At 34.0% G+C, this 23848-nt stretch overlaps 1 protein-coding gene across 2 annotated transcripts in view; it reads left to right on the forward strand.

The window, feature by feature from the left end:
• Positions 1-23848, forward strand: part of COL4A2 (collagen type IV alpha 2 chain) — a 276248-nt gene that overhangs the window by 60437 nt on the left and 191963 nt on the right. The gene's annotated exons all lie outside the window — the stretch shown is intronic.

The following is a 23848-nucleotide window of genomic DNA, read 5'->3' on the forward strand; positions in this document are numbered from 1 at the left end:
GACATATATCTATGAAGAAGTATTTCTAATTCACATATCATCACGTTGAAAGTGTCTATAGTTTTTTGTTGCCAAACTTACCTCGCCTTGTTACCATTATCTGACTATTGAGATTTTAAGTGAGTCTCTTCTTCCTTCTACTTGCCTTCCTGATGCCTCCTTGCCCTAACTCTGCTCCCCAACTCACTTTTTCATCGACATAACTACTTCTTGTAGTCAGATTCTACTCCTTCAACTTATTATAAACTACATGCTAGCTCTATTACTTTTGTCTTAATAAATCTGTAAATTAATGAATCTATAAATAATTACATCAATTAATTTATTTTAACAATCTGTATTAATAATTAATAATTCTGTAAATGAGCCTTCTTAGAAATAACTGGGCTCCTACCCTTATTCATGACCTTTTGATGAGTTTCCTCCCAATAATTACCTCTTCCAGATGTTACAATTGTAAATGACCAATATTGTTTTGTAATACTAATACATATGTATATGTGTGCACGTATATTCAAAAATACCTTGTATATTCAAAGCACAGTTTCTAAAAGGTCTTCTGAGTTTGGGAATCCAAGAATATGTATCTCTGAAGTATGGCAGTGGGAAGCTGACCAAAGTGGAGTCTGACTCCTTTTTCCTCAGGGCAGAATATATTCTATAGCTCATTCTCTTTGTCATGAGAGGGTGCTGGCACAGTGAAACCCTGGATTTTGAGGTCAAATTACTCAGTTTAAATCCTGATTGTCACTTATTACCTGTGTGGCCATGTGCACATCCATTAACCTTTCCTGGGCCTTAATTTCTCATTTGTAAGATAAGTAAATTGAATTAGATAATTTCTGAAGACCCCTTCACTTCCACCATTCCTCTCTTTTTTTTCCAGTTTGGAGGTGGGGAAAAGAAGCAAGTGAGGTAAATAGAACATGAAGCATTAAAATGAGGCAAATGGGATAAATAATATTTTTTAAAATTCTAACATAACTGTGATAAGTTACCAAGACACTAGGCAGAATTGTAAAGTAGACCTAGTTCTTCCTTGAATAAACAAAAAGCATTTCTCAAGTTTTTACTTTGTGCTAGTGTCCTCTTGCTCCAAAACTCCCCACTCATTTTCAACAAGATGTTGACTTAATTTAAGTATTTGACATTAAAGTGTAAATGACATCTCAGCCCTCTCTGGAAGTTTTTGTGGGTTTTTTTATCCTAAAAAGAGAATTTGCTTCTCCAATATCACCAATTGACTGAATTTCTTACATAGGTATCTGCTGTCTCCAGAACAAGTTTCTTGAAACTAAAATAACAGAAATAAACAAGCTTCTAAATTCTTCCCTGATCTTTACCTTGTCTGAAAGAATTATACTCCATTGAACTCAATAAAAGTAGAGTCCTTTCTACTGGAGACTATGCTTTATCATCATGAATGTTAAGTTTGAAAGAATCTTCAGTATAGGAAGTATCTCATTATATGCATGAGGATGCATCTAAAGAAATACTGATTGTGAAGAGCAGTTTTGAGCAAGTATCCATAGTACTTGTGTTACAGTTTGAGCTCACTATAAAGACATTTTAGAAGAAATCAAGCTAAAATAAGATTTACCCAATAACTCAGGAATTATATTAATTATATTCATTCCTTTGTGGAATTAAGTAAATTCTTGATCGTATTCTTGAAATAAAAACAAAAGATGGGCAGAACCAGATGTCATATTTCCATTTAGGTGAAGGTGGTAAGGGTTTGGAAGAAGGGAGGTTAGGAAGGGAGAAAGATGATACATGAGAAAAATGCTATCAAAGTAAAACTTTTTTATTTTTAAAATAAGTCATTAGGTCTTAGATTTGTACCAGACTATTCTTCAAAATCATCTGTTCTAACTTCCTCTCTTTTTCAGGTGAATGTAATGTTGTTAATACCAAAGGCATTTTTATTAAGCAATTACTTAATACAATTTTGGCTGTTTTACACATTGCAGAAAGAGAATTACATAGGTCTGATCTCTGTTGTCTAGAAATATGTTGTCCTTGACAGATACACTGATGTGAACATACATATTAAAGAAATAAAGAGAGTACAACTGAAATATTAACATGATACATGAATAATCAGTAAAGACTATCTAAATTGTTTGGCTGTTTCATCAGAGTGGGGAAAAAAGGTTAAGGAAAAAAGTACCCATGGGAATTCCACATCTGCTGAATAAAGTCCAAGCCTGACCTTCAGGTGACATTCTGAGAATAAATAGTATTATCTTCCAGCTATCTTCCCCTATTTCCCCCTGCACAAACTCTATGTTTTAGCCAGATGATTACTCGATATTTATTCTTGCTATGTATTAATTATATGTTGTGGTAATCCCTCCTCTCTGGTGTACTGAAGAGAACATTATATCTAGAGTAAAGAGACCTGGATTCAAATTCCAGATCTGATAGTGAGGCTAGATTTGATAAGTGTTATTTTCCTAATTTGCAAAATGGGAATAATAATAACAATAACACTTATCTTACCCTCCTTAAAGAGAAAGTTGTTGGGAAGAAAGCTCTTTGTAAACCTTTGCAATGCTGTGTAAACATGAGTTATTATTTGCTCAAGTCAGGATTCTCTCCTACCAAGTTCCAACTGTTGAAATCTGAACATTCTTAAAAGTTCACTTCAATGTCCAGGATCACAAGCTATGAATCATTAGTAAAACATGTAAAAAGGGATTTCTCCAGAACTATGGTGATACACTGAAGAAGGTTCACAGGTGGAATTTTTTTGGGCTGAAACAATTGGGGTTAGTTAAGTGATTTGCCCAGGTTCACACAGCTAGGAAGTGTTAAGTGTCTAAGATGATTTGATCTCAGATTCTCCTGACTTAGAAGTGGAATATCTTAAACAATGAAGTAGGCTTGGGGGTAGATTTACTTGAAATGCATCAATGAATGGGTGCAATGAACTGAGATATAAAAGAGAGAAATAAAATAAAACATTATGTAGCTCTCTGAAGAACCATTAAATGAGGATCCTTGGGTTGAATCATTAGAGTATTTGTGGTCATACCAATCATTGACAGAGTTACTGATGCAATAACAAATTACAATAATAAAAATAAAAAACAAAGCCTATTAATCACTGAGGTAGTTGTCTCAGTCAAACTGAGTCCTGGGTAAGACCTTAAGTTAAAAAGGCTGAGGTCTCCCATTGCATCTGGGACCATCTATGGGATCTGGAGATGGCTTCAGATAAGAAAGTAAAGCTGGTGACTTTGCACAGCCCTTCCTCACTTTAATCTAATTCACTTGCAACTCATGGTATCAACGTCCTGATATCTTATTCTAGATTGAAGGACAAACAGCAATACTAACGCAGAAAGTGAGTAAAGTTGGGACTTGAATTGGAAAGGGACATAGCTAAAAGAAAGGGAGAAAAAGAGGTCTAATGAGGATGAATTTGCAGTATCAATCCAAGAGATGATAATCAGGGTCCACTAGTAATGGTGATAGATCAGAGGAAGAAATGCACACAGAAAGTTATGTCGAAAAAGAAGCAACAGAAATTTGGAACTTGGTAAAAGAGAGAATCAGAACTCAATCTGAAGTGGAGATGTTTTCATGCAGAGCTGAACTTGTGTTTTCAAAACATTGGGAAAGAGAAAGAATTAGTTCTCACTTGGGATTCACAAGACCATGTTTTAATTCCAATTCAAGGCCTTGGGAATCCCAAGCAGGAACTAATTCAAGAACAACCTTAGAACATAGTGAAATCCTGTTCAAAATAGAATTTAATTGTTGAAATATACATTTACAACTATATCTAAATGAGATATAGGTTGTTTTAAATAGATATGTATATAAATACTTATGTATATCTACTCATACATTCTGAAAGCATATATCTATCTACATATTTAGATAGATGCTTTAAAACACTGTCTGAATTTTAAGATGACTTGAAAGTTAATGTTTTTTTTTCCTAATAGACATCCAAAGAGCATATAACTAAACCAATGCAGCAGTTTAGGAATCAGGCAAGTACAAGGCACCACTATAAATGAATCCTTGAAATCTGAGTCAGTTGGCATTTCAGACAGGAAGTTTCTTAAATGCTTAAAGGTTTAAAAGTTGCCACTCATTTTTATAGTCTGCTTGTGTCTGATGCCTAGGATCTGCCTTTTGTTCTGATTGGTTGCCTAGTTTCAATCCCCTCCTTACTTTGATCTCTGCCACCTGTGCACTGCCCAGCTCATAACTACCCAATTTCTAACCTATTTTTTTCTCTTTGGTGTATAATTCATTATGCATAGTAGCTATATAGATTGATATTTTACTTTTACTGGTATGGTGGTACTTTTAAATTAATGGATTACTTTGTTGAAAATTGGAAAATATACTGTTATATAATATATGTATATGAATATCTATGTATTCATAAGTATATATATATATATATATTACATATATATATATATATATATATACACACACATACATAGGTATATTTCTTTATATTTATAATGATCATAGTTTAAATTCATCAGTCTGTCCCCAACTTGAAACAATTCTGACAACTCTAAACTGGCAAAACTTGATTGCTTTTCTCATAATAGCAAGAAAAATATTCCTTCTTTCATTAATACTAAAATAACTATTCCAGATTTTCTTTTTTTTAATTTTAAATAGTTTTTTTATTTTCCAAATACATATAAAGATAGTTTTCAACATTCATTTTTATTATAGCTTTTTTATATACAAAACATATTCATGGGTAATTTTTCAACATTGACTCTTGCAAAAACTTAAGTTTCAACTTTTCCGCTCCCTCCCTCCACCCCCTCCCCTAGATGGCAGGTAATCCCTTACATGTTAAATATGTTAAAGTATATTCAACACTCATTTTTGTAAGACTTTGTCTTACAAATTTCTCTCCCTCCCCAAGACAGCAAATAATCTGATATAGGTTTAAACATATTTCCAAATTTGTCATGTTGTACAAAAAAAATCAAACCAAAAGGGAAAAAAACATAAGAAAAAAAAAGGTAAAAATATTATGCTTCAATTCACATTCAATCTCCATAGTTCTCTCTCTGGATATGTATGCATTTTCCATCCAAAGTCTATTGGAATTGCCTTGAATCACTGCATTGTTAAGAAGAGCTAAATCCATCACACTTGACCATTACATAATCCAGATTGTTTTTCTATAAGAAAAGTTGTTCATTAAATATTTAAAGATATTGTGTTTCAACTCCTTTCAGGTTTGCTTACATGTCTCCACAAAGATAAGAAACATATATTGATCTTCCATCTCAGAAAACTATGAGTTCAATTATAAAAGGTCATTCTTACTCTCAATACTCCCAAACTTGTAATCCAGATCTTTATCCAGTTTCTGAATCTTTGTTACTGAGACTTTTTGGTCTGGGTTCACTCAAACCTGTGTTCTGAGTTTGTTTCCCTTTCAAACATAAGTTCCTGATCTCTGTTAACTGATCTCCCTGGAATCTTGATAATGCTTGTGTAAATCATTAATACTGATATGTTCTTCTCTCTTCACCAGAAACATTTGAATTGTCCATTGGCCTCTCTGACTTGCAATACCTACCTTCTTGCACATGTCCTCTGTAACCAGTTTTCCTAGTTAGCTGTCCTCTGGGGCAGCACAGGTCTTAGTGCAACAATTAATGTTTATAGAAGCAATATGTTTTTATTTATCAGTTTGGAATTTAGAAAGCACTACTATTCCCTGCCAGGGTTACCTAAAGAGGAATTGAAGATGATAAAGTTAGCTAGTACTTTCTTGTAGTAAAAAAAAAAAAGGAATTTAAATATGGAATTATAAAAATATGCATCTTAATTTGAATGACTCAAATGAGATATATGAGAACACCTCAAACATAATGCCTCCTAGTTATGTCTGTTGCTATGGAGAGCCGGGAGGAGTGTGTTTCACAAGTATTCACCTGACTAAAGTAAATTAATTCTTACAGCATAAAGTGCTATCTTGGAAATTTTTATTTATATCAAAGGAGTGAGCACTTTTCTTCCAGGAGATGTTTTACACACCCTAATGAATATATTTATTCTGAGGTCTCCTTCACAGTCTTTGCTGAAATAAGTGAACTACATAGCCACAGATTTTATCAGGAAGAGCATATTGCTATGTGGAATGACAAAGATATGCATTTCCTCCTATGTATATTTTGTATTATTAATACAATGTTTGAATTATTTCCTTCATTTTTAAAGCTGAGTGTGAGGAAATGGCTTATATTTCCTGTTTTGATAAACTAATAGAATTCTGTTGGGTACCTTGTTCCCTACTTGGCTCTCTCTTCTCTTGAACGCTTAGTTGGATTAAAGGGATAATTCTAAAAGGTATAGTTTCATTGGACATTTAAGGAAATCAGTGATGTGTATGGCTCTTTCTAAATTAAATAGGAAAAATGCTCAGGGTTTTTTTAAGTTTACCCCATATGTCAATTAGAATGGATTATTTAGCATTACTATTTATAGGACCTTTGGGTTAGGAAGATGTGGGGAAGTTCCAGTGTCAAAATCTGTTTAAAAAAAAAAAAAAAAAAAAAAAAAAAAAAAAAAAAAAAAAAAAAGCCTCTTTAGATAATCGCCCTTTGTTGGCTAGAGGTGTATTGGAATAAAAAGACTGCCTTGGGACAAGAAGTTTCTTGGAATTAGTATGAGGACAGAATATTCTTTGTTTTAGACAGATGAGTTTTGTTCTTTTATTCTCATATAAATTTGATTATGTTACACTCTTTTTTTTTTTAATACATGGAGTTCAGACCCATCACTAGCCATTTTTTTCATTCATTCATTCATTCATTAGCTTAATATACATTTTAAAACTACATCAGCATCAGCAGAAAAGTCTAACATCAATGGGTTTATTCTCCTCTACATTATAAATGTATAATTCCAATTGACATTAATAGTACCCAGAAAGGAAATACATTTTAGTGTCACTTATTGACCTGGAAACTATTACTATTGCCTGTTTTATAATGTCATAAACATACAGGATAAGATTTGGAACAACTTTGACATCCCATTTTTCTACATTTTAAGATGGAAAGCAAGATGAGACCTTTAGAGAGTTTATTCTACAGTTTTTCCCAGCAGAAAAAGGTTCCAAAACAAAAAAATGGCCTTCTTTTCCCTGTATGACAATACAGCATGGCTATAACATGGCAATATGAAACCGGGTTGGATTTCTGAAAGAGGAATAAGGGCCAACAGCATATGTGAGGAAATACCCTCCTAGTCTTGCAGCTGCTTTCACTGATCCCTACTCTGACACGTTATGGTCCCTCATTTAAATTAAAGTGCCATAGCAAAGCTATTTTGCTGGCAGTTATAGAGGCCATGGGACCTAGGGAAGTAATTCTACTTTGAAATGAGTTTTCTGCCAACTTCATGTGCAAATTCAAGGAGATAGTGTGGAAAAGGGCAGATGGGAAATCTTTTTTCCACACTATGCTAAAAAGAGCAGATGTCTTCTATTCTCCTAAGAGTGGGAAAACAGAAGAAATCACGTCAGTAATCCAGATTCTCAAGTCTATGATGAGTTTATGTTCAGTGTGAGGAAATGTATTTTACTCTTTTGATTTCAGGATGCCAAGATTCAGTTGGAGCTCCAGGGATAGTATTCCCACACATAAATTCAACCAAGAAATCATTAGTCCATCTTATCCCAGTTTGCACCTGGGAACTAATGTTTTCTACAAGCTATTCAAGCAAGACATCATCACATATTTATAGGAAATACATCTTATTTAGTTAGTTGCCAGTTGGCTCTGAAAGTAGCCAAGTCACATCTTATTCTTGGCATTTAAAAAAAGGCCCAGAAACATGGGTTTACTAGCTCAGAACAGGATTAAATACTTTTTAGGAGGAACAGAATGGAAAAGTGTTTAGAAGAAAGAGAAGTTAATAGAGTCATAAATTTAGAGCTGGAAAGTATACCAGGAGACCATATAGTCTAACCTGCTAGTTTTTGCTTTTGCTGTTGCTGTTTGTTGTTTCAGTCATATCTGGTTCTTTGAGAATTTATATGGGGTTTTATTGACAAAGATACTGGAGTTCTTTGCCATTTTCTTCAGCAACTCACTTTACAGATGAAGAAACTGCGACAAACAAGGTTAAGTGACTTGCTCAGTGTCATGCAGCTAATAAGTGTCTGAGGTTATATTTAAACTCAGGAAGATGAGTCTTCCTTACTCCAGATTCAGAACTCTATCTATTGTACTATGTATGACTAAACTGAAGTGTAGATTCACTTACCCAAAATCACACAGATAATATAATATACAGAGGGGCTATTTGAACTCTGATTCTATGACTATGAACTTAATGATCTCATCACTGCATCTTACTCCCCCACACCATTTTCTACAATGTCTTGAAACCTTTATTAATCATTTGTATTGATCAGCATGCTTACAGACTGTAAATTCAATAGTTTTCAATATGGTTAACAATTCAACAGTTTTCAATTATTCTCTGAACTAGTCTGAAAGGGAAAATCCCTCATGCAGATAGTCTATATACCTGAAGCTATTCAAGATTTAGACATAGAGTGATGAGATTAAGACTTGGATTAGCCCTGGAAAATAACTCATTAAACAAATGTGTGAAATGTTATACTTTACTTCTTTAAAATTGATTGCTTTTTCTCAGACTATTTTGTTCCTTCTCCTCTACTACAACTGCTATCATGTTGGTGTAGTCCTTAGAGAATTCAAATGTTGATTACCAGAATAGACTCCTAACTAATTTTCTTGCCACAGATCTCTCAAATTCTTTTTCTTAAATTACCTCAATATTTCATCAACTAACATTCCCTTTAGATTAAAATAACAAGAACCTTAGATTATTCCCACCATCCAATTCCTATGCTTCAATACAATTGAAGCTGAATGGACCCAAAGGAAGTCACAACCCTATTAAATGTATACATTATAAATTCATTGTATAATTTCAACTGGACCCTCACTACAACAAGACAATCTTTTTATTCTTCCATACATTATTTCCCAATTTTCCACAAAGGTTTTTCTAAACTTTCTTTAATCAAGCTTCTTCAGCTAAGAATCAGTTCTTACTTTTCTTGGACTATATGTTGCATTTGATACTGGTGATCACATTCTACTCCTGGATTCTCTCTACTTTCTGGTTTTTCATGATACAACTCTCCCTAATTCACTTCCTACCAGTCTGAGCACTCTTTCTTAGTCTCCTGGGAGACAATGAAGTAAAGAAAGTATCAAGTAGGAATATGAACAATAAAAAGACCATTGAATTTAACAGTTAAGTAATTGTTAGTAATATTGGGAAAATGATTTTAGTAGTGTTAGGCATCAGGCTACCATGAGTATCCTTTTATTTCATGTCTGATGTTGAGATGAAATAAGACACATTAAATAGCTAACAAAAAGTATGCTTAACTCTAACCTAGGAAGAACATGCAACAATGAAACAGTAGCTTTCAGCTTTGTGGATAGGCTCCACTCTCAAAGAAAGGGTTCTTTTCTTCTTCTTTTTCTTCTTCTTCTTCTTCTTCTTCTTCTTCTTCTTCTTCTTCTTCTTCTTCTTCTTCTTCTTCTTCTTCTTCTTCTTCTTCTTCTTCTTCTTCTATTTCTTCTTCTTCTTCTTCTTCTTCTTCTTCTTCTTCTTCTTCTTCTTTCTTCTTCTTTCTTCTTTTCTCCTCCTCCTCCTCTTTCTCCCCCTCCTCCTCCTCCTCCTCTTCCTTCTCTTCCCCCTCCTCCTCCTCCTCCTCTTCTTCCTTTTCTTCCTCCTCCTCCTCCTCCCAGGCATTTGGAGTTAAATGACTTGCCCAGGGTCACACAGCTAGAAAGCATTAAGTGTCTGAGACCAAATTTGAACTCAGGTCCTCTTTGACCTCAGATCTTAGAGAGGATTATTAAGGTATGAAGGAGATAGAATAGGGAGCTTATGGTGCATGATCTTCATATTCTTTGCAAAATAGGAGAAAAGGTCTGCAAGTAAGAATGAGAAAGGTGCTATGGTCTAGCTAAAGAGTGCTAAGTAGAGACTAAAATTCAGATTAGAAAAAATAAAGGGAACCATAGAGCAACTAGGGATTGCTTACATAAGTCTAATTAGATTAGTTTACAATGTTGTGTTGGACGAACCTGTGTGGCTTCCTTTGGTAGTGTTGAGCAGATTGTGTTAAGAATGGGGAGGTGTGGAAAAGGTAGATAGATGATAGATATATCCCAGAGTTGGGATTTGGCATGGTCCGAGTGGTGATAGGACAAGTAAACAAGATACTCAATGTTAGAGAACAGTATATAGTTTAACTAGCCAACTGTAGAGAAAAAGTGGGAGAAAAGGGAGAAAAGGGAAACAAAAGTAGGAGTGATTGAGAGAACTATAATGAATGGAGGTCATAATAAAAAAAACTATTGTTTTTTATATTTTTTAGGAGAAATGAGGGCTAGGGAGAAAGGAAAGGGAATAAGTTATTTCAGAGTTCAGGCTCAGACACATGGATGGATGAAGATCATATCTCAGATGTGACTATCCCTGTAGGTGACTGACACTAAGAAAATGAGAGATGCTTTTGCACACTTTTCCCTAATACTTAAAATTTGACTTCCTCCTCAGTTCTGCTCCATTATTGTCAAGGCTCAGCCCAAATGCTACCTCCTACACAGGGCCTCTCCAGATTACACACACTATTCCTTCCCAAAATACATTAATTGGTGTTGACATTACATATTTTGTGTTTACCTTACCCCACTCCCATTAGAGCATAAATTCCCTACTTCTTTTTCTTTTGTTACCAATAGGCATTTTCATTTCAAAAGGCATTCTTATTAATTATATTACCCTTTTAAAGTTATTTAAGAATACGTAATTGTGTAAGTTCATTGAAAGTTGGAATTGGGGGCAGCTAGGTGGTGCAGTAGATAGAGCACCAGCCTTGAATTCAGGAGGACCCGAGTTCAAATCTGGTCTCAGACACTTAACACTTCCTGGCTGTGTGACCCTGGGCAAGTCACTTAACCCGAGCATCAGGAAAAAAAAAAAGGAAAAAAAAGTTGGAATTGCTTCATTCTTTGTGCTTGTATTCTCAGAGCCTTGTACACTTCTTAGCACAAAGTAAGCACTTAATACTTATTGATTGATTTGATTGAGCAATTTTGTGTCAGTTTTGCTTATTTCCTACTATCAGAATAATGTAAATTCCTTAAGGGTAGGTTGGTTTTGTCATTGTAATCCCATTGCCTAGCACATTGTTTGGTACATAGTAGATACATAACAAATTATTTTTAAATAAAAAATATATATTGTCAGCACTTAGAATAGGGGTAAAAGTTGGAGAAGAAAGGAAGGTTGTAAGTGGGATTTTGAACTCCTTAAGGAAGAGAGTAACCTAGAAGGCTGATAGGTCATTGTTTCAAAATTATGAATAAAGAAATATCAACAGAGTAAACCTCAAAAGAGGAGACATTAATGAAGGATGGCAGCAGAGAAAGAGTCTGAAAGTACTAGTGAAAGAACAGAGTATGATCATTGTTCCTCTTGCCCACATGTATGGAACCTTGTGAGAAGAATCAGAATCTAATGACTTATTTGGTAACCAGGTATATGATGTTTTTGGAATCTGTGATTCCAGAGAACTGGAGGATATGACAGGAAGGAAGGATAAATTTTTTTTTAAGATAAAATGGTGGTTATAAAGGATGCTTTGGAGGACAAAGCTGGCTGGGGATTAGTGACAGTGACAGTTGGGCAAAAATATATCTCAATCCTAAATTACTGTTATGAGAAGAGAAGGAAATCATTTGCTAGTAATAGGATAAGTGAAGTTTTTGTTTAAGGAAGAAGGCCTGGAAGACAGTACAAGAAAATACCAAGAACCTTCACAGAACTTGCTCTTTGGTGTCAGTCTCTTAGCTTCTCTTTTCCCAATGGTCCTTTATTTGTAGGGGTTTTAAAAAATATTTTTTTAACATTTGTTTTACTTTTTAAAATTTTGAGTTCCAAATTCTATCCCTCCTTTCCTCTATTCCCCACTCCCTGAGAATGTAAGCAATAAAATATGGATTGTACATATGCAATCATGTAAAACCTTTCTGTGTCAATCATTTTGTACAAAAAAACTCAAATAAAAGAAAAAATTATTACTCAATTTCAGCTCTTTCTTTGGAGGTGGATAATATGCTTCATCATTAGTCCTTTGAGATTATCTTGGATCATTGTATTGCTAAGAGCTAAATCATTAAAGATTCTTTATCTTACTTGATTGCAACTATCATATCCAATGTTCTTCTGGTTTTGTTCACTTTACTTTGTATCAATTCATGTAAATCTTTCCAGGTTTTTCTGAAATCATCCTGCTTGTTACTATTTTGTACTTTCACTTAAAAGCTACAAGACCACTGGCCATGCATATTGTGGAGGAGATTCTAACTCAGGCAGGGTTCAGTCTGGTTGGAATCAAAACATGCAGTTCTTCAGTTCTTCGGTTTGCTAAAAGTCTGATTTTTCTCCATCAGGCTAAATCTTTTCCCAATATTAATCATCAACATGTAATGTTTACTGTTTGGTCAACTTTGTAATTGTAAAGATGAAAATCATCCATAAGAAGCTTGCTTCTCTAAGTATAAAATTTCTACTATTGTTCTTGACAATGAATCATTTACACTTTATATCTCTTTAGTGTCCTCCTTCTGATTTCATCTACAAATACTTAGAATTTTGTAGCTTAGTTAAATCTCTTCCTAAACTCCTTTCAGGCTCTTTTCCCCCATTTTGACTGATTTTGCTGGTTTGTCAGGTAATTGAGCTTGTATTTGTATATTAGTTTTATAGTCATCTAAGCTTAATTCAGAATACAACCTAGTAATCATTTGTGATTAAATCTGATGCATATATATATGTGTGTGTATATACACATATATAATATATACATATATATATATATATATATTTGTCCATTCTACCCATTTTCACATGAATGGTGAGCTATTACTAGCCATCCTTGGAAAGTAGAAAATTTCCAAAATTTTTCCAAACCAGGAAATTTTAGCTATTTGTGCAAAATGTGGTGTGAGACCACATGAGCAATCTATGGAACATTAAATAAATTTCATATGGGAATGAAATATGCTATTTTGATCATGAAGTCAATGATCATTAGAATATCAGATAAGATGTGTGTATTTTTATTGTTGTTGACCCTAGTGAGAGTTTTCTTGGCAAAGATACTAGAGTGATTTGTCATTTTCTTTTCCTGATCATTTTACAGCTGAGGAAACTAAGGCAAACCAATTTAAGGGACTTGCCCAGAATCACTGGGCAACCAGTAAGTGTCTGAGCTCAGATTTTAACTCACAACAATGAGTCTTTCTGGATCCATGATCCATGTCCAGCACTGTGCCATCTAGTTAGTAGGTTGGTCCTAATCTTTTTTAAGTAGTTTTCAGAAAATTCCTCCCTGATAACCGAAAAAAATATGGTTTATTTTCTCTTGATGATTCTGAAATTTATCCATTTTTACTAAATTGAGATGAGTCATAATTTTTTTCCTGTATCACCATTCACTTCAGTTTAATTCTTAAAAGTTAAAGTATCTTCAGTGTGTCAGAACAGGGACTTTGTCAGTGTTAAATTGGCAAGGGCTTCCCACTCCAGTGGAGCAATTGATCTGGAAAGGTTCCAGCTACATGCAACAAAAGGAAATCCAAAAATATGGGCAGCTGGCATTAGGGACACCCAGCAATAAGCAACAGGCATTTGTCTTGGCAGGCAGATGGATGAAAGTTGAGCACATTGTTAGGAGAGTATGACAGAGGACAGCAGACAGTGAATTTCAGGGACACCTGGTAACCATGAGGATTAGAGTACAGGGCTGTGATTCAAAGACCCCAAGATGACTGATAGGGCCTTTCTCACTTTGTCTCTTGAAATCCTGCCCATCTTTATAGAACAAATTGAAATGTTATCTCCCCTGTGAAGCCTTTGCTGAGCTAATGCCCCTCTACTTCATTCAGAAATAAACTTTTCCATTCTTGAATGTTTAATAGCTATTTATATATTCCTTTTGATTGTTTTTAATATTAATATTAATGAAGCAAAATTCATAGGACAAGTTCCTATTAATAACCGGGTTATCCAGGTCTAGGGTCAACCGCACTAACTTGTACATCATCCTTGTGATATACAAGTAGATTAGTCCCATATTTATTTTCATTATCTCAAATTCCAAGGTAACCCCAGGATATATTTAGTTATTCTCTAGTTAATACCTCACCACTTTTTTCTTAAATAATCAAGATTTTCAGAAGACAGATCATTACAACAATGATTTGTTTAGTTGTATCCTTGAAGGTTGAGGTTTTCTTAATTATTTTAGATACTAAAGCCTTTTCTGCCCTGATTTACATACACCTAGTTGAATCTTCGTGAGGGACAAACATTTTGAGGTCTAATCAAAAATCATATGTGACCTCTAGGACTCTCAAGTAACATGGATCAAGAAAGAGGCTTAATAGAACTCCCAAGGGATATCACCTCTTTAATCATAGAGGCAAAGGTTATGGGAACTGAGAAAAAATGTTTTGGGATAACCTTAGGCCAAAACTCAAGAATCAATTCGGATGCTATAGAGAAGCAACAGGAAGTAAACCTAATATATTCTTTTTCAGAAGAGGAGGAGGAGGAAATCTCTAAGGACCACTATTCCTTTGCCCAACCAAAGATATTTAATTGAAACCAAATGGAAATAGGAATCCCTCTAGCAATGAGAGGCAAAAGATCCCACAGGAAAAATGAGATGGATAGTTCTAGAAAAAAATAGTTTTGTCAGCTGTACATTATAAAGATGTAGGAAGGTCTGAGAATTTTAAATAACAACTTTGTAAGCATTCAGTATCAGTATCCATAAATAAAGTGAAATCTCCCTTACAAAGTAGGAGAGGAAGAAAATTGCATGAGAAAAAATATGGATTATTAGACAGATTATGATTTCCCACAAGCAATTGTTTCACAAAAATACAGATGAAAGCTACTGAAATTGATTTAAGCTTTGTGCAGATTGTCTAGAAATCAATTGTTATCTCAAAGTAGTTGAATTTCTACTAATCAGGAATGTCAAAATAAACTTAGTCTTTCCAGACACACTATATTTCAAGCCTGAAATATGGCCCCTTCTCACTTTCCTCCAATCCCCAATAAAACCCTTATTTTCCTTCAAGACCTATTCAAAGACCAGTTCTTCCAAGCCTTCCTAGGATCCCTTAATTGAAAATGATATTTCCTACTTAAATTTAAGTTCTGTTTTGTCTCATCACATTTTACTTTGTATGCAACTTAACATACCCTTAGGTTTTTATTTTTAACCTTAATATTGCCAGTTCCTATTACAAAGTATATTGCTAATAAAAGTATATCTCTTCTCTTCCTTCAAGAGCCAGCTAGCTCCTCCAAAAAACCTTTCTGGGACTCCTTAATTGAAAATGATATTTCCCTGCTTAAATTTAAGTTCTACTTTGTCTCATCACATTTTACTTTCTATACAACCTAACATGCTAGGCATTATTTGTTTGTTGTTGTTGTTGTTGTTTTTAACCTTTATATTTCCAGTTCCTATCACATAGTATATTTCTAATAAATTATGCCAATCAAACATTCAGTAAACATTTAATAAGTAGTTACCAAATGCTAAATACTGGGGATATAAGGAAGGTCAAAAATGTTAACAGTACCATTGAGAATTTGTTCCCCATTACAACTTCTATGATAGGTCCCTTTCCAAAGTTTATTGGCAAAGGGGGAAAAAAATTCTCGCTGTGATAGATCACAACCCAGAAACACTGACTTCCATTGTTGCCCAGAGAATAACAAACTAATAATTATATTTTAATTTTTTATTTTTAATCTTCCATCTGAGAGCCTGAAGCTAATAGTACAAACTTCTGTACAAAAAAATGTAGTATCCATGGGAATACAAAGAGTCAAATTATTTCAAGACTATAACATCCATTTCAGTGCTTCCAGCAGGTAGAAAAATTTAATTGTGGTTCAATTCTGTTTCACAAAGAGTGATATCTTGTCTCTTATATGTAAGGCTAAGTCATACTCCTAAGATGCAACTTTGAAATGAATGATTAAAATGGGGATTAACATCTGAGGAAGTGAAATATGTTATCAAATATACCTAATTAGGTCCACTAGGAAGTCCACTAGGAATTCATGTGAAGATGTACACAAAAAATAGGAGAAGTCCTTTAATTTTAATCAGAGAAGCCTACTAAACAAATTTTGTAGATGAAAGAATAAAAATGATGAATTAAGTGTACACAGCATCCCAAAAATCTTAATGCATTATTATGCTATTAAAGCTCTAAATATCCTGGATTAAGCATAAAAGAGAAACTGAGTGAACCAAATGCTTCAGAGCAAAAACACTTCATAAAATCAAAATTTTATGATAAAAATAACTGTGTTTTTCTGCATTTGCTTTATGCGTCTGCATATATTCATACCTGTGAATATTTCAATGTCCATGTTATGTGCCATATAATCATTTGGGCCATATTGTCTGTGCGATTTATTTCTTTTATTACTAGAGAATCCTTTGCATATTTGGCAACATCTAACCAAACCTTTCTACACCAAGTGAATTTTTATAAAGTTTAACTGTTCTAAAGTTTAACTGTTGTAAAGAACAATAGAAAATTCAGGAATTGCAGGAAACTGTCAAGCGCATTGGATTTTTACAATTGAGAAGCAAAAATGTTAGAGGAGGGTCTTAAATAAGAAAGACACAGACAGACAAATCCTATTCTTTGCTTAATCAGGAAAGTAAAAAAAAAAATTGTTAAAGAGAGAGATAGTCAACATTTTCTGTAATCATGTTCTCTCATCATCATTTTCCAAGATGCCAATTACTAGTTAGGCCATAAAAGTTTCTTAAAGGGAACTCTTTGCCAGTGATTTTATGATTAGATGCACCATTCTCACTGGCAGACCAGAGGAATTATTTTATCACATGATTACTGTGTGTTTATCAAGCTTGAAAGTCATTTCAGCTGCAACTCAATTAATGCCTATTCCTCCCAGCAATCCATTGCTCCTTGCCCCTGGGTAAGTTGACCTATGTATTCATGTGTTCTTAGGCAGGATAGAACTTCTCAGGTTGTGGATTTGTTATTAAAATGGAAAATCCAGGAACGTGAAGATTTTCTCATATTTATTACTGCAAATCATTGGTTTCATATGACAAAAACATTTTTCCTGTGTTCATTATAATGTATATAGAATAAACCCTACAATTTAAATTGAACAGATAGTGATAGTGTTTCCCCTCAAAAAAGTGTTCTAAGATATTTAAGGTAGAGGAATGGAAGATAACCATTCTTATTTCTATGTAATGACAAGATTTATGATGCTTAGAAAACTGAATAAATCTGAATTGACTGTTCATTTCCCTAAGTGGTTATAGAATCATAAAATACTAAAACTAGAGGGGACAATAGAGATCAGTCTGTCCAACTCCAGACCACAGTATGAATCCCATTTGTCACAAGGTTGACAAGGAATCATCCATCTTTTTACTTGATGAGTTACTTTTATCCCCTAAAATTTGATTCAATACAGAAGACAACAAATACATTCTTGTTTTTCAGAAGTAATTAATTCCCACATTGGTGAAGGATCTTGGGGGCCATATAGATACATTTAGTTCTCCAATAAGTGTTCATTCTGTGACACCACATAGAAAGTACATACTATCTTAGCAGAGGAAGGATTATAAAGATTTTACTATGAGCTCATCTTTAGAGAAAAGCTCAGATTCCAAAGAAATTCTTGATTCCTTGTTGTCTTACTCCTACAGGAAAGCAAAATGGAACTATCAAAATGTCCCAAGAATCTTTCATTTTAACCACTAGAAAGATGGGCATGGCTTTTTTTTTTTTTTTTTTTTTTTTTGGCTGGGGTTAAGTGACTTGCCCAGGGTCACACAGCTAAGAAATGTTAAGTGTCTGAGACCAGATTTGAACTCAGGTCCTCCTGAATTCAAGGCTGGTGCTCTATCCACTGCACCACCTAGCTGCCCCTGGGCATGGCTTTCTTGAAAGCTATAGTCTTAACATACTTTAAAAGCTTAGAGTATGAATCCATCAGAGTGTGGTTATTTGTTGCTATTGAGGCTCTAATCTACTTAGATGTAGAGAGGCTAATCACTAAAATTTGATGAATTTTTCAGTGATAGCAACTCATGAAGTATGGAGGTGTTGCAATATACATCAAAAGAATATGCACATCAGTGAAATCATTCTTTCAAGGTATACAAGTATAAAATAGTTTGCAATCATAACACAGTATATTATTTGTAAAATAGTGGTATTTCCTTCTTGATACCCTGTTAATGTTTTACCCTTGTACCTGGGAAATTTACTTGCTTCTTCTCAAAAACTGATAAATAACTTATTAAGTGAGCTAGAGCTATTTACCACAAAATGTGTAGATAACATATTTGGAATGACCTATCTTTCCTCACTAGAGTCTTTAAGCAAAGGCCGAATGACCACTTGTGTGAGAAGTTTGAGAGAGCTTTTGATCTGAGTAGGTCTCAGACTCCTTCTTGCTCTATGACTCTATGATTCAGTTGGAATGTAGAATACCTAGGTTATCTCATGTGTTAGTCTTAAACATAATACTTAATGCAGCTGTGCCTAAAATGAAAAAGCCCTATTTAGACTTTCAGCACATAAACATTTGGTATACAATATATAAATTGGTTAGGTAGGAGGAAGAAGAAGCTGGGAATAAATAAGCCTTTTGGGAAAAGATTGCAACTATCATAAAACGATAAATTTCTATGAACAAGAACCAAATCAGATCAAATAACTGCATATTACTAGGTTTGTTCTACAGTTTAGAATTAAAGCCATCCCCATTTATAAAGCCTTAGGCTTTCCAAAATTTTTCATGAGAACATTTGATATATCAGATCCTGGAGTAGATGCAATGTTATTATAAGAAAAGGAAAATAGAAAACATCCTGTGAGGTATCTAAGCAGAAAACTACTACCAAAGGAATGGAATTTGTCATCTCTGCAAAAATTTTCAACTATTATTTGGACCTTAGATAAACTAAGGCCATATGTTTTTGGCCAAAAGTTTATTGGACATTAAACTATAGTGTAGATACAGATGATACAAAACACAAATCATTGTGGAAACTATAGGACTTCCAGACATCCAGCATATGTCTGGGAATGAAACTATTCCGACATACATGTTATCATGAAAGCCAGACAGAAGATCTTAATCATGGAACACATGAGAGGCAATGTGGTGTAATGGAAGAAGAACTGGCTTTGAAGTGAAAAGATCTAAATTTGAGCCTCTCAACCTCTTGAACCTCAGTTTCCTTATATATAAATATGAGATCAAAATTCTACTGCTATGGGATCATAATTATGTTGGAGATATTGTGCAATTTGTAAACCATAAAGTATCCTGTAAATATGAGCAATTAGTTGAACATTGTATCAATGTATAAAGACTTTAGAAGAAAGAAAACAGAATAGTGAAGATTTAAATACATGTAACCACTTCACTGAATTCTTTGAACTAATCAAGACCTAGCTGTAAACATAACACCTATGCCATAGGATTATTGTGAGGATCACATATTTATTCATTTATTCTATAAACACATTATGGTAGGCTCTGTGTTAAACTCTGGGGATGCAAAAAAGATGCACATGATAGTGCCTGACCCTAAGGAACTTATAATCTGCAGGGAGAAGGAAACATGCAAACAATTATATACAAGGCAAACTATATATAGAATAAATAGGAAATAAGCTATTGGTTATTTGATTATTTTGAGGGAAAGTATTAGAATTAAGAGGGATTAGGGAAGATGGGATCTTAGTTTGGACTAGAAGCCAGGGAAGTCAGTATACATGGATAATGTATATAATGTTCTTTGCAAATCTTTAAGCATTATACATGTTGTCTCCAAAGGCTTAGTACTACAGCAAGCTTTAATAGCTAATTATATCATGTTACTATTAGTTCAGTTTTAAGCCTCTGGGGTACACCATATATAACAGTTATTATAAATGATACTCTTAATTTCCTGGTTTCTCAGTTTACCAATGTCCTCAGCTTCTATAATGTCACCTCGAAGCCCCTCAGTCATTCTTTTTTAATAATAGCTTTTTATTTTCAAAATATATGCATAGATAGTTTTCAACATTCACCCAAGCAAAACCTTGTGTTCTAATTTTTTCCTCCTCCCTTACCCCCAACTCCAGGCAACAAGTAATTCAATATATGTTAAACATATGCAATTCATCTATACATATTTCCACATTTATTGTACTGCACAAGAAAAATCAGATAGAGACAGAAAAAGAAAAACCAAGCAAACAACCAAAAAAAAAAAAATGAAAATACTATGTTATGATGCACATTCAGTCCCTACAGTCTTCTTTCTGGATGTAGATGGCTTTCTTCATCACAAGTCTATTGGAATTGACCTGAATCACTTCATTGTTGAAAAGAGCCAAGTCCATCAAAGTTGATCATCACATAATCTTATTATGTTGTACATATGTTTTTTTTGTTCTTCTTTCACTTAGTATCAGTTCATGTAAGCCTCTCCAGGCTTTTCTGAAATCATTCTTGATTGTTTCTTATAGAATTATAATATTCCATAACATTCATACACTGTAACTCATTCAGCCATTCCCCAATTGATTTCCTTGCCTTTACCAAAAGGGATGCTACAAGGGATGAACATTTTTGTTCATGTGGCTCCTTTTCCCTTTTTTTATGATCTCTTTGAGATACAGACTCAGTAGAGACACTGCTGGATTGCCCAGTTTAATAGCCCTTTGTGCATGTTCCAAATTGTTTGCCAGAATATTTGGATCAGTTCACAACTTCACCAAGAATGTATTAGGGTCCTAGTTTTTTCCACATCCCCTACAACATTTATAATTATCTTTTCCTGTCATCTTAAGCCAATCTGAGAAGTATGTAGTGGTACCTTAGAGTTGTCTTAATTTGCATTTCTCTAATCAGTAGTGATTTAGATCATTTTTTTCATATGATTAGAAAGGGTTTGAATTTCTTTGTCTAAAAATTGTTTGTTAATATCCTTTGTCAATGTTATCATGCTTGACCTCCTCAATCCTGAATTGTGAAATCCCCCAGTCTTCTGGGGAAAGCTTCTGTCCTTCTATCTCTTCTCATGAATCACATCTCCTGAAATGGCTCCTTTGTCCTCATTTCCCAGCACTACTTAGTATATGCTCATTAGGAAAGGTAATCACTCATAACTATAGCCTCCTAGACTCAAAAAATGAAAGATTTGGAGCTGGAGGGAACTTACAGATCATTAATTTAAACCATTTTTATAAATGAGGAAAATGGCGGACTTAGAGTCACACAGATCGCAAGTGACTGGTGCATTATCCACGCGTATATTTTTTTGACTCCAACACATGTTATAATATCTCAGGGGGCCACTTACTGATCCTCGTTCTTGGACAAATTGACATACAAATTTCTGTATTACTAGAGGGGTCAGAATTCTTCTGGTTGAGGTCTGTGTTCTTTGGTAATTAAGAGTGATAACCCAGGATTTAGGTTAAAGGATTACCATTCCTACAATTTTATTGAAATTCTCTCTCCAAGGTCATCAGATTGCTGAATCTATTGACCTTTACTCAGTCCTTATCTGCCTTCACCTTCCAGAAATATTTGCTACTATTAAACAGCCTCCTTTTCCTCCCTTGGCTTTTATGACATTGGCTTACCTGTCTGACTTCTTAATTTCTGTTGAGCTATATTCCCTAAATGTAAGTATCCCCAAATGCACTCTCATTTACTGTCCTCTCTTTTTCTTCATCTTATTGCTTGGCCATCTCATCTTCTCCCTTAATTTTAATGATCATCCATGACTGGATAACTTGGAGACAATATGGTTTAATAGAAAAAGACTGGATTCAGAGTCAGGAAGACCTACATTTAAATCCTATCTCAGATTCTTAGTTATTTTGTGATCTAAAACAACGCTTCTTAAACTATGGGTTGAAAATGTGGAGGTCCATGAAATTATGATTTATTATCATAAATGTTTGATTTGTATACCTATTATATATACATATATACTCAGGATTGTATAAAAATATCGTAAGCAAAAAGGAGTAGCAAGTAGAAAAATTTGAAGAAACTCTGATCTAGAACAATTTCTTAAGTTCTTAGGGCCTCTAGTATCTTTGCCAAGAAAACATCAAATGTACTCATGAAAAGTCATGCATGACTAAAAAGACTGAAAACAACAACATAATTTCTAAATTTACATGTTTAGATCTAGTATTTCCCCTGTGTTCCAGCACAAGATTTCTGATTCCTTGCTAGTTATCCCCTTGGATATTTGGCTGATCCATCAGACTCAAAGTTTCCAAATCAGAATTCAACCTTTCCTGAGATCTTCTTCTCTTAGCTTCTTTATTTCTTCGGATAAAGTTACTGTTTCTGCTTCAGTATCCTATTTGAGTCTTCATTCACTCTCAACTTTCTCATACACTGAGTTGCCGAGTCCTATAACTTGTACTTGGTAATAGCTCCCATATTTGCATTTCCCTCCACCCTTCAGTACTCCTCCTTCTTGCTACCATTTTAATAGTTTCCCATTTGATCCTCTTGCTGCCAGTCTTTTTTTTAATATGTATAATCCATCCTTCATGATCCCCCAAATTATTGCCCCTAATGACCAGGACTGATCATGTTATTTTCATACTCAAAATAATGAATTTAAGCTCTTCAGAGGTTTTTCATTTGACTTTAGAATAAAATATAACTTCCTTGGCCTAGCATTTAAAACCTATTCTCAGTCTGGCTCTAACTTATCTATTTGGCCTAATTTTATTCCAGCTGGTTTTTTGATTTCTTCCTGCTATTGTTGAATATTTGGGCAGTGATTCTCATCCCTGAAAGGCAATCCTCTTATCTTCATCCCAGATTTTCCCTTTTGAAATCCTTCTCACTAAACTTCTGTTGGCCTCAGTTTCTCCATCTGTAAAATTGATGTGGGAAATAAATTCATTGATGCCTCAAGTTCCTTCTAATTCCAAATAATCCTGAGTTCTTTCTATAAAGCTCAGTTTGGGATGTTTCTCCAAGAAACTAAATGCTAATTCCTTGCCAACTTTTCCTTTCTCTCCTTCAATTCCATAATTTTTTCTTTTCTCTAGGCCTTTTTTTTACCTTGATGTACCTTTTAGGTTTCTTATTAAATTTAATAACTATGTAATTCTCTGAGTTCCATATATAATTTTCATGAGCTATAAAAGTATCTATAGCTGTAAATTAATGTTTAACAAGACAGTTTTAGGACTAATCTTAATGAAATGGTCAGAACAAACTTTTCAAATATTACCAGAAAGTTTCAAAAATTTATTGGTTGTTTTTATAAGCTTGTACTTTTACCTTTTAAATTTTCTGAATTAAAAAATCATCTCATTTTAGAATTTAATAACACAACAAATACAACAAACATTTATTAAATGCCTAGTATATGTAGAGCATTGTCTTAGGGTCTAGAAAATATTCAGAGTTGTTTAAGTTTAGAAAGAATCAGGGTAAGCTTGGTAGAAAAAGAAGCTGTGTTATCCTGGTCAAATCACTTCACCTTCTTTTGCCTCAGTTTTCTCAACTGTTACATGGGAATAATAACAACATCTGCCTCCCAGGGTTGTTGTGAGGATCAAATGAGATATCTATAAAGCATTTAATACTGTGCCTGACACATAGTAGGCACTTTACAAATGCCTCTTTTTGGAGAGCATCCTTA

The sequence above is a fragment of the Sminthopsis crassicaudata genome, chromosome 3 (assembly GCF_048593235.1).
Source record: "Sminthopsis crassicaudata isolate SCR6 chromosome 3, ASM4859323v1, whole genome shotgun sequence".
Lineage (NCBI taxonomy): Eukaryota > Metazoa > Chordata > Mammalia > Dasyuromorphia > Dasyuridae > Sminthopsis > Sminthopsis crassicaudata.